The sequence below is a fragment of the Miniopterus schreibersii genome (genome assembly GCF_964146895.1).
Source record: "Miniopterus schreibersii genome assembly, chromosome: 16".
NCBI lineage: Eukaryota > Metazoa > Chordata > Mammalia > Chiroptera > Miniopteridae > Miniopterus > Miniopterus schreibersii.
This window is the reverse complement of record NC_138116.1, coordinates 11,126,601-11,138,915: the sequence shown is the minus strand read 5'-3', so window position 1 is coordinate 11,138,915 and position 12,315 is coordinate 11,126,601.

Genomic DNA, 12,315 nt, shown 5'->3' with positions numbered 1-12,315 from the left:
CTGATGACATCGCCCGGGAAGAGCTGCTGCTCTGCTGTGTCAGAGCTATTTAAGCTATTTGTTCTCCGAGCTCTGAGACTCCCCAGGGGCCCGGAAAGATGTCTGTATATCCCGTTGATCAGTCGGCTTCAGGTTTCTATTTCCAGAGTTGAGAAATCCAGATAGTGCTGCCTCCAGCCCAGGGACGAAATGAGCTCAGGTCTCTGCCCCTCTCGCTCGCTGACCCCCGCCGGGGGCTGGAGGCCAAGGTGGCCAGGCTCTTCTCGCCAGCCTAAGTCAGCTTCCTCCCGAGTCAGCTTTCTCCACCTTCCTGTTAACAGCCACTGCTTTGGCCGGCTCCGCTCACAGTGTGATTACAGTCGAGTGATACATCTCAAATAAGGAAGCAGCAAACTTCCTGGAGCTGGTTACCGAGGGCCTCAGGGCTCCGGCTCCGGCCAGGAGGCAGAGGCCAGGCCTCGTTTTCTGCAGAAGGAGCAGCTGGGTAGAGGTGGGGGAGGCTAAGTCATTGGCCTTTGAGACAAGTCACTGTTTTGGGGGTTCTTTCCTGCTGAGCTGCCCCTGGTTTAGGGCAGGAGACAAGCATGCAGGCTAACCTTTATTTTATGGGAGCTTTTATTACCATAAACAATCCTGTGTTTCTTATCCAAGAATATAGACCCTTCAGTTGCCCTGGATGGAAACTGTGGGCCACACTGGGGTTAGTCCCTGCCAAGGTCACCTTTTCTCTGACACTACAATAACCAGGTGGCCTACTTAGAGAGGCTTGGGTTTCCGGATGGGACAGGGTGCCAAGAGCTGATTGAACCCCAGCACAAACACCACAATTGAGGCCACCTCCCACTCCTCCCTCTCCCCGGTGGAAACAGACACGCTAAACCATCTTTCGTGTTAGAGTTATACTGATAGGCAATGCAGTCACGCCGCCCTGTAATTTTATGTTTTTTAATCTTTACCCAAGGATACTTTTTTCCATTGCTTTTCAGAGAGAGTAGAAGGGAAAGAGAGAGAGAGACACACATCGATTGGTTGCCTCCTGCATGCAGATGACCAGGGCTGGGGATCGAGCCTACAACCGAGGTACATGCCCTTGGTCACAATTGAACCCAGGACCCTTCAGTCTGTGGGCCGACGCTGTAACCACTGAGCCAAACGGGCCAGGGCAGGTCACCCTATAATTTGGTTCAGCATTCTTGCTCACTGTGGGCCCTGGATGGAAAGAACGCTCAAGTTCAGGAGCCAGACAACCTGGGTTCAAATTCTGGCTCCGTCTCTTAGCTGAGAGAGCTTAGCAAATCTCCTACCTTTCTGAACCTCCATCTTCTCATGTGTATAAAAGAAATAATAATCTCTCCTGAAATGGTTTCAGAGTAAATTAAATGAGACAGCTTTAGAAAATATGCCTAGTAGAGTGCTTGGAATATAGTACATGATCAATAAGCGTTCCAGAAAATAAAAGGCAGGCAAATGTGAGGGTAAACCAAGGTCATCCAGGCCATTCAGACTAGTGAAAAAGAAACAAAAAAGACAGCATCTCTAAGTGTGTGGACCTATGACATCAACGTCTTCAATATAAAGGTTCGTGGGAACATGTAGAACTGTGTTTCCCTTCTCTAGATTCATTCCATTCAAAAGGCCCCCAAAGAGGCCCGATCTGGACTGTGATGCATCCTGCTGAGGCCACAGCGAGGAGGTGTCCTGGCTCCATTTATAGTCCCTGACGACACTTATCAGAGGTCTCACAGCTCATAAACCAATAATGGCATCTAGAAGAATGGGGGTGTGTGTGTGTGGAGGGATCGAGCAAAAAAGATAAAAAGAGACTCATGGACATGGACAACAGTGTAGTGACTCGGGGGGGGTGGAAGAGGGAATAGAGGAGATAAATGGCGACGGAAAAAATAAAATTAAGAAAAAATATAAATAAGTAAAAGATCATGGCTGTTGGAGAAAAGAGGAAGAAGGGAGGGCAGGAAAGGGCATCCGTCTGCTCCACCACCGGGGCGCTTATCTACATTTCAAGGTCCCCCGAAAAGCAGCAGGCCGGCCTGACCTTAGGGTGAACCCTGCTATCAAGGCCAAAGGAGAAACCAAATATCATGCATGCCCTGTTTTTCAACCTGCTGAGAAATAATCTGCCCCCCCAAACACCTGCTTATTACATGGCACAGAGCTGGGTCTCTTTAACCCAGTACCAGCTGGCTTCCGTCAGCTGACTGCTTCAAGGCTGGCTGGGGCGTGGGGGAGGGTGGGGTGCCGAACTTTGTTCTTGCTACAGCTTGCTGCCTTCGTGGTTACCAGCAGCAGGCATATATCTGATGGGAGCCAGCCAGCGCTCCTGGCAGCACAAAGTGGGGCAAGTCCCAGCATGACCTGCCCCCAACTGGGCACTGACTGGGGCTGGTGGAGGGGAGGAGAGAGCTGGGGCGAAAGTGACCTAGGTTCATAGTCATAAAAGCAGCCCCGAGGTGCCCTCACCCCAGTAGGCAAAGGAGCAGGACTTCCCCTGACACCTTTTGGGAAACGACTCTTATTTCCCCCTTGGACCCATCCTTGTTATTAACCCTAAACATGATTTTATCTATATGCAAATGTTGAGAGGGGTGAGCACACTGTAATTCATTTAACGGGGCCCAAATTCATGACCAGGGTCCAGCAGCCACTGGGAGCAGAAGCTGCTCAGGCAGGCGCCCTGCAGTCCAGGGAAAAGCCACCCTGAGCTCTCAGCCTCCTGCTGCATCAACCGTCACATCCCGGTTTTGTCTTTCCAACTGAGACCTGCCCTGTCCAATCAGAACTGCACAATTATGTCCTCATTTGCATCTAAACGGACCAATCAGAACTGTACTAATTTGGAAGCCTCATTTGCATAAAATTGGGCCCATCAGGAATCGGTGGAGCTCTCCCCTGTCAAAGGCAGCCTTCCCTTCGCTCCCCTAGTGCGCTCTGGGTGAGCCACTGGCTGCATTGCCATTTGCAAACTGTTCCCCTGAATAAAACTTTTCCTTCTCCACACCTCCGATTGGGAACTTCTGTTGATAGGTCTCAGGAGCAGGAAAGGGTACCGCAGCCAGGGATGCAGGGAAGAACGTTCTGGGAGAAAGAAAAGGGGATACAAAATCTTTCTTCCAAGTGTCCCGCTGTGGATATATTTACTACTCTTTCCTTTCTCCCCAACCCCCACCCCCCTCACGCCCAGACACCCATCTGGACTGTCTCGGGCCTTTCTGGCACCCGTTTCCCTACAAGCTCTTCCTTGTTCCAGTTCCCCAGCGTGTTCTCATCGCTGTGAGGACATCACCCTCCCTGGCACAGCCCAGAGAAGCCCTTCAAGGGTTCACTGTTGTTGAAAACAGTTTTCTCCAAGGTCCCCACACTCCTGCCCTTGAATCTCCAGAAGCCAATAGCTTTGACCTGCAGTAGATAAAACTCACCATTCCTGCTGGGCCAGCAGGCTAATTATAGAGTCTTCTTTCTAGAACTCTTTATCTCCCTCAAGGTTGTTTCCCTAAATTAGCATTAGTTAGGTTGACATCAATGCCATCTACCCCCTGCTTTAAGGAGTAGGCCCTCTAGCCTGTTTGGAACCAGCCCAGGCAGTCGAGACAGACAGACCTGACTTGAATCACAGCTCCCACCTTTACCAGCTCTGTGACCGCGGGCAAGTCGAGAGTCTTTGCTGGGCCTCAGGTTCCTTGAATGCGTGATGAAGAGGAAGATACCTAGCCTGGAGTTTGTGTAAGAATTAGCCAAGAGGTAGGCAAAATGGTTGGAATGTAGTAGAAGCCCTGTAAAAGGGAGTCTTTGTTATTGTATCAGCTGTAAAATAACCTGACTAGAGTTTTGGCAGTGCCTCTGACCAAGGTGACTGATTGCTCTGTTAAGAATGGTGGCCAGGGCTACATTTCACTCTCTATTTGGCCACAGTAGCTCTTTAATCTCTGTGTTATTAAGAATCAGGTGAAAGGAGGACACTTCAGGACATAGTAAGGGGCATGGATCCCAGAATCTCGGATTGGAAAGAATCCTGAGAAAACTCTAGTCCAGGGTTTTGCTATCAGACGTGACTGAATTTGAATCTCAGACAAGGTGGAAATCGCCTCCGGTCCAGAGCTGAGCAGCCGTCACCAACACTCCCCCAGCAGTGCTGCTCCTGGGATCACACACACTTCATTCTATTTATGTCACTCAGTCATTAATCCAAAAAATATTTATGGAGCACCTACTATGTGCTGAGTACTATTCAAGGCATGGAAGAGAGAGGGTGGGGAGAAAGAGAGGGTGGAGAGAGGAAGAAAAAAGAAAGGAAGAAAAAAGTTAATCTGGAGAAAATAAAACAAGGTACAGTGTAGCCAGTGACGGGGGGGAGAGGTAACGAGGTGCGGTGACCAGAGAAGTCCCCTCTGCAGAGATGACATCTGAGCGGACACCTGATGGATGTAGCCAGACGTGGGGGGCTACGGGCGCACACACCTTATCCATCCTGCAACTGCTCTTTATTCTTTGAGGCTCAAACCCCTAAGATGCCTCCTCCGTGAAGCCTTCTCACTTTCACAGTCAGATTCAGGCACCTCTCTCTCCCTCTCCTCTGGCACTGCCCCTTCATCCTTCTGACGAAACATCGTTTTTTAATCATTTTCTCGTTACCAGTGGTCTCTTAAGATCGTAAGGTCCACGAGGGCAGGAACCATAACTGTCTTGTGACTGTCGCATCCCCAGCATCTGTACCTGTTCATAAATCTCTGTTAAGTGAATGACCTGTTGAATTTGTTTTTAGGGGCAGATTTCGAAACCTGGGAAACATTTTGCCCTCAAATGTTAGCCAAGAGGTAGGCAAAATGGTTGGAATGTAGTAGAAGCCCTGTAAATGGGCTTCAGACTTACCTACCTGGGGACTTTGGTTGCAATGGGGCTCCAGTTGTAGGTAGAATATACAGCAGTTCAGAAGGCTCCAGAGACACATTTCTTGGGTTTAAGACTCAGCTCTACCACCTAGCGAGCTGGGGCCCTCGGGAAGTCACCGTCTCACTAATGCTCAGTTCTCTTTTCTGTAAAACCGGGCTGATAACAGGACCTACTTTCTAGGGCCAATGCGAAGGTTGATGTAAAAAGAACACGTGGAACATCTGGTGGCTGGCACGGAGCTAGCGCTCAATACATATGAGCTATTAATAGCCGTTTTCCTGACAGGCTTGACCCCATTGTGTCACCATCAGTGTCTGAGCCCAGGGCCTGGAGCGAGCGGCTGCGTTTCAGCAGGCTCCGCATTTGCCGCGGCACCGGGTCGCCCTGGATACAGGGCCTCGGGGAGCACGGACGCGGTGCGGGGATGGCTGGGACCAGGAATAGCCTTTTGCTCGCAAGTCAGGATTTATCGCCTAGAAAACGAAAGCGAGCACTGCCACCCAGGCGGCAGGTTACCTGAATTCTTCACAATTCTCACCCCTTGGGGCCTGGGCCCGTGTCCTTCCTCGCATTTGGGGAAAGAGAGGTGATCGGCGTAGGCAGTTTTGGGTACGAGCAGCAGTTTCTCCTTGGCGGAAAGGAAGGGGGACCTACAGGCTCCTAGGGAAGGCTGGGGGGTGTCTGGTTCCCTCTGCGGGCGCACAGAGGCGTATGAGCAGCAGCCCTGGGTACAGAGCCCCGGGTGTGTGGTCCCCGCACAGCTGAAAGAAATGCCTTCCTTTGCATTCTCATGCACGAGGAGGGGCTTGTAGTCTTTATTTCAGACCTGATTTTTCAAGATCTTGGTTCAAGCAGTTGCTTTTAGAAGCCATAACTGTCTCAACAGAGCCTCGAGCCAAATGGCCAAGATTATAAGATGCAAGATTATCCTGCAAATGTGTGTGCCCATGAAGTGAAGGAAGAGCGACAAGGAAAGGAACAGGATGACTCCTCAAAGGGACTCAAGGACTCTCCATGTCAAAGTACTTACTAAAGAACTAACATAATTCTGGGTCAAAGGTGAGGTTTGCCTTTGAGCGTGCAATTTTTTATAATTATTTTATGTGCGGCTGTTTCAGCAATGTTATCATCCCAGCCATCTTTCTGCAAGAGCCGGCATTTCTGGTTTAAAGGAGTCTAGGTTGGAAAACAGAAGTTAACAAAAAGGGGCCAGTTTCATAATCTGTGCCAAGAGCAGAGGGGAGCTTTCCAAATGGATTAATCAGAAAATGTGGCCAAAGGTAGGTATGCCTCCTACCTAGATGGATGACAGACAGGAATCACATTGGAAAGACTATGAGGTCCCTACCTGGGTACCGCTTCCCAACACCTACCTGCTCTCTCACGTCTTCATTTTTCATTCTTATCTTAATGTTTTCTTATTAGAAAAAGATATTTTTGCCTAATATGTCAAGTCACTCTTAAATCTCCTCTTGGCTCTTTACCTTGTTTGTTCAGATGGGATTTTCTATACATTTATCTCAAGGGAGGTATGTGGCAGTAGAAATCAGAAAGAAAAAATGATTATCCACATATATCAGAATAACTAAATTGACAAACAAGCAGACAATCCCAAGTGCTGACAAGGGTGTGGAGCAACTGTAATTCTCACGCACTGCTGGTGGGGATGCAAACTAGCACTACTGCTCTGGCCATATGACCCAGCAATCTCACTTCCAGTAATTTACCCAAGGGAAGTGAAAATATACACACAAATCTGTCAACAAATGTTTGTAGCAACTTTTTCATAATAGCCTGGAGGGAGTCCTAGGAAAGGAGGCAGACCTGGTAAGGACCATAACAGAGGTTTGATACAAGGGCTACCGGGACTCAGAGGAAGAAGGCAGCAGGGCGCCCTGGGGAGCCTTCCTAGAAGTATACTTTCTAGTCCAAACCAGTAACTGCTATAGTAACTCTGGCCTTTCACGGGGCAACTACCCACTTCTACTTGTTAAACAAACACTCCTCGAGGGGATTGAGAAATCTCCCTGAGGGCAGGTACCTTAGCTGTTTATCCCTAGCATAATGCCTGGCTCGTAAAGACTTTTTGAATTACACACGTCCGATGGCTCGCCTTCACCATGACTGAAGCACCAACCAATGGTTAACATTTCTCCAACTCTAGAGCACTAAGCTTCATCTGGGCACTCGGGCATTATCTTCCTTAGTCTATCAAGCCTCTTGGTTCATCAAAGATTCACTGAGCTGGTCAGAGGGTGATGTGTTCTTTGTTGCCCAAGAATAGACCTTACCAGTATGGCCTGGAAGCAAGCAAAGTATGGGCTACTCAGTTGTAGGCTGGGCAACAAAGAACCAAGAGGAAATTTTTAAAAATATATCTTTATTGATTTCAGACAGAGGAAAGGAGAGGGAGAGAAACATCAATAAAAGAGTCATTGATCGGCTGCCTCCTGCACGCCCCCAACTGGGGATCGAGCCCACAACCCGGGCATGCGCCTTGACAGGGAATTGAACCCTGATCGCCTGGATCCTAGGTCGATGCTCAACCACTGAGCCACACCCAGCTGGGCCTAAGAGGAAATTTAAGAGTGATTTTAGCCCTGGCCGGTGTGGCCCAGTTGGTTGAGCCTCAGCAGGTAACGACCTTGACCTATCCAAGGTTACGCAGCTAACTGGAGCCTGGAAGTCTGCTTTCTAACCCCCACATGCCTGGTAGTCTCCTGCCCACAGGCAGAAAGGCTTTTACAGGCATCTCATGCTGAGTCTGCCTGCGCATAGCACTGCTTTCTCAGGCAAGTCCCTCAGGGGAAACCTAGGTCTACCGAAGGGGAGATGAAGTCTCCGATGCACTGGACACGACAGGTCCAAACCAGTGACCTCTGTGGCAATCCCGACCTTTGCTTTGCAAGATGCATACTCACTCCCCCTAATTCCACAGAAACTCCCGGAGTGCCTCCCACAGCGAGGGCCCCGGGTCAGTGGACCTCCCTTCCAGCAATCCTCTTGCCTCAGACGCTACCATTTCTTTAGAATGTCATTTAGGTATGAAACGAAATAAAATGTGAATCTTGGGCATGTCTTGTCACCACAGAAACAACTTCAAGCCTGAGTGCCTCCAGGACATGTGGGTGCTGTGTTCCAATGACTGTGGAAATAAGGGACTGGGGACCGGACAAAGCTAAAACAGACGCCTGCTGGATTAGTGGCAGTTTGGGTAGTAAACGTGGCAAGCTCGACATGGGATCACGTTCCTCTTATGGTCAGCAGTCTATCAACCTGTATTCTCAACATTCGACACGGTGCTGGCCTAGTACAGGGCACGTCAGCCAAACCAGTGACAACTCAAATCGTCCTATTTTTGCGAAAGTACATTTTAAACTCGATTAAGGCGGCTCAAATAATGTGGTAGGAAAAAATAATGTGGTAGTAATAAATTTCAAGAACATTCTGCAGATGCGTTTTTGCCTCTGGGAATGAGAAACCAAAAATTTCCCAAGAGACTCCATTATTAAAGCCATAAATAAAACATCCCCGATGCAACTGCTTGGTTGCTGTGCTTGCATGGCCTCGCTCTGGGGAAACCGGAGGGGGGAGCTGGGGATGTGAGCGAGCCTGGGGGCATTCGGCTCCCTCCTCCACGTGTTGCCTGCACACCAGACAGGATGCGAGGATAGAGCGCGTTTCGCTTATTGAAGACCACCACTGATGGTTACTATCAAGTTTCAAGCAGGATCCTAAAATTCCAGGGTTTTTTCCTAGCTGATGCTCTTCTGTATTTTTCCCTAAATGCCCACACTCTCCTCTAGAAGAAGCAAGTAGCGTGGTGCAGGGACCACTTACCTGATGGCCTAGGTGCTCCGGTCTAGTTCTGGTACTTACCTGGCCCACGACCAAGCGCTGGTTTCCTAGTCTCCTTCATAGAGGTGGGTTAGAGGGACGAATGTTGGATCCTAAATGTCCTGTGCGCCAGCAGTGCCCATCACTGTGAGTTCCTGTCACTCGGCAGAAAAAAAAGACAATGACACTTGCTAAAGTCTATTTGATCTGGGCAATGTGCTGGGCTGTTCTGTGATCCTCACAGTAACTTACGTGTTTTGCAGAGGATGGGAACTGGTCCTGAGAACTGCTGTGACTTCCTCAGAGGATCGATGCAATCAGGCTTAACATTCCCATCTGTCCAACAGCAAAGCCAACCTTCCTTCTACTTGACCCTGCTCACGTCTGAGCTTGGGATAAATCATTAACATGATTTTAATTTAAAATAAATAGAACTCGATAGTCCTGTCAGAGTTTTCAAACAATTTGCTAATGCCTTGAGAAAATCAGTATCTTTAGCTATTCTGTCCCTCATAAAAATGATCCCATGTCACTTGGGAATTAGAAGTATCTTCATGTGACATGAACTTTTTAATCCTTGGCTTGTTCCAAGCTGGTCTGGAGAGTTGGTCCCGAATGGCCCCATGGAGATGTTGTCATATGTTAGGATACTTGAGTCACTTCTGCGTGGGCAAGTTTTTGGATTTTTATCTTTTAAAGCAGTGTCAACAACTGAAAGCAACACATCTTCCCCCTCCTAAGAAAGATAAAATCAACAGGCCCGACGTCCTGTAAAATAAAGGTATAACACAACTCGACCCTTGTCTCAGTTCTAAGCTCTTAGCTTCCACTGGAAAAGCCAGGATTTCCATTTCATGAGAAAAGAATAAAACATGAGACAGAACAGCCATGAAGTGTTGGGTGTGTGCTTAGATTTGCCAGAAAGCTTCCTATTTGACAGTTACTCCTGTTTCCTGAGTGGCAAGCTGGGGCCACAGATAGGGTGTGGGCTTCAGAAGCAGAACAGGAGTTAAAAAATCCCAGTTCTTCCACGGGCATGTCATTGACACCCTCTGAGCCTCAGTTTCTCCTCTGTAAAATGGGGATATTTGCTTCATAGGATTGTTGAGAAATTAAACATATAATGTACATAAAGAATAGTCTTCTTTATCCCACTTCCAATTCAAAATGGACTTGTGCAATCTTTTATAACAATTATTTTATTATTGACTCTTTACTATATACCAGGCACTGGACTAAGCCCTTTCCATATATTTCCTTTTTACTAAGGGAAACACGTGTTTGAGGCAAGGCGCTCTACCTCCAAGAGCGTGCCCTGTGCCCTGCTCCGGGACCTGAGCCATTTATTGGGTCCAGATAAAAGGATTTATGAGCAATTGCTTTTGCAGGAAACAGCTGCGTGTGAGGGTCGTGGCTGATGTGGCTGATGTGGCTGGATATCTGGCCAACAGGAGGGAGGGCCGTGCCCAGCCCTTTGTTCTCACACTCTGCACTTAGTACCATGATTTTCTGCTCCCTGGGGTTAGTTTCCTGACTAGATGGGGCAGGTGGTTTTTTTTTTAATATTTTTATTGATTTCAGAGGAAGGGAGTGGGAGAGATAGAAACATCAATGATGAGAGTCACTGATTGGCTGCCTCCTGCACACACACCCTGCTGCGGATCGAGCCCGCAACCCGGGCATGTGCCCTGACTGGGAATTGAACTGTGATCTCCTGGATCCTAGGTCCATGCTCAACTGCTGAGCCACACTGGCCAGGCGACAGGGCACTTTTTATGTCAAAAAATGCTTGTTAAGTAAATACATGCAAATAAGAATTTGATCACTCAGGGTGTAACCACGCACCTCACGTAGAAAACATTCGATGCTAACCTCATCTCCCTTCTCCTTAGGGATTCTGACACGTTGAACAGATTTCTAAAGCTGTTAATTCTCCACCGCCCACATTAATTCAATGCTCACCAAACTGTATTAAGTACCTACTATTAACTGAGGGCCAAGGATTACATATGTAATCCATTACAGAGCATTAAACAACAGAGGCCCGTTATACTCAGCTGCGGAACGCACACTCTTTCTCAGGTAGCGCCGACTTTGGTGGCTTTGCTCACACTATCTAATTTGCACCCCCGGACCCCTTTCTCACGAAGCAGTCTCGAGGGCAGAGGGAAAGGCCCTGTGAAGCGACACCAGAACGAGGGCTGGAGGGCCGGAGAGATGACAGTTGGGAACGCAGCACAGGGAAGCACAGGGCTGTGGGAAGCCAGGCAGGCTGTGTCCTGACCCTGTCGCCAGCAGAGAAACCTTGCAAAACTTCCATTTCATCACCTGTAAAACGGCAACAGTCAATGTTTAATTTCAAATCCGCTTTCCGCGGGGCGGTGGGGGCTCGCAGGGTGGCCGAGGAGGCAGCTCACGGAGGACCCTGGGTGAGATCGTGCAGGCCAAGCACAGGCCCCGCAGAGCAGGCGCCCGAGGGGTCTCCCGGCGCTTCCCGCAGCTTCCCGCAGCTTCCTCCCGGGCAGGACAGCCCTGAGGTGGGGGAGCCGGGGAGGGGAAGAGCCAAGGGCTGCTGGCTTCAGACTGCGAGTCTCCCGCAGTTATCTTTCCTCTCCTCCCGTCTGCCAAAGGCAAACAAGAAGCTAACAACAGGCACATCCGCTGGAGCAAATCAGGTCACAGGGAGATAACCGCTCAAGGACAAATGAAAGTCAACTGTGGCTGGGCCCAGAGGGTAGGTGAAAATTCATGGAAGTAGAGAAGGGATTTCCTATTTTATAGGGAACCGGGTTTTAAAACATTATCACCAATGTGAAAACATACGAACGCATACACTTGTGTGGTTTTAGTATTTTCTTTGCGATTTAGGCGGCCTATGCCAGGTGGGGGATTCCGTTATGGGGGCGAGCTTTGGAAAAAGTTCTTTAAAATATAGTATAAATTGATGTCTAGGCAAAAATGTTTGCACTGCTACATGAAGGCTCCGGCATGAATTGTACTCACAACGGGCTCTGCAAGACCGCGTGCGCACGTGGACACGCCCATAGGGAAGAAGCTTGGGAAACAAAAAGAGCTGATTTATTCGGGCGCTGAATAGCCTCACCCCGTGCCTGGAATCTAATCGGTTTGATCAGTGTGTTCGATGAGTGAGAAGACTTGATTTTCCATGTAACTGTGAACATCCATCTGCCTTTGTTGGTCAGTTATCCAGAGAACATGCTGCCTCTTTTTGACATAATTTTGTTCTTTGGCTTCTTTTTCCCCCTTACCTAACGCATTCCTATTCCCAAAGAAACCAGTATAAACAGAAGAGCTAGGAAGATGGCTTAGTAGACAGAAATGAGAAAGGTCACTCATGCATTTCTGATGTCTGAAGCCCGAAGTATTTACAGATAAGCAAGAGACCTGATTTTTATTCATTAATTGGCTAACTGTCCTTGGAGAAAATCCCGCCTCAGGGTCTCAGTTGACAGATCTGTGAATGGGGTAACCTCCTGCAGGCCTTTCAGTTACTTTACATTAAATGTCAAGACAAAACCGGCTGGGTGAATGAAGACAGACGAGCCCTCCGAA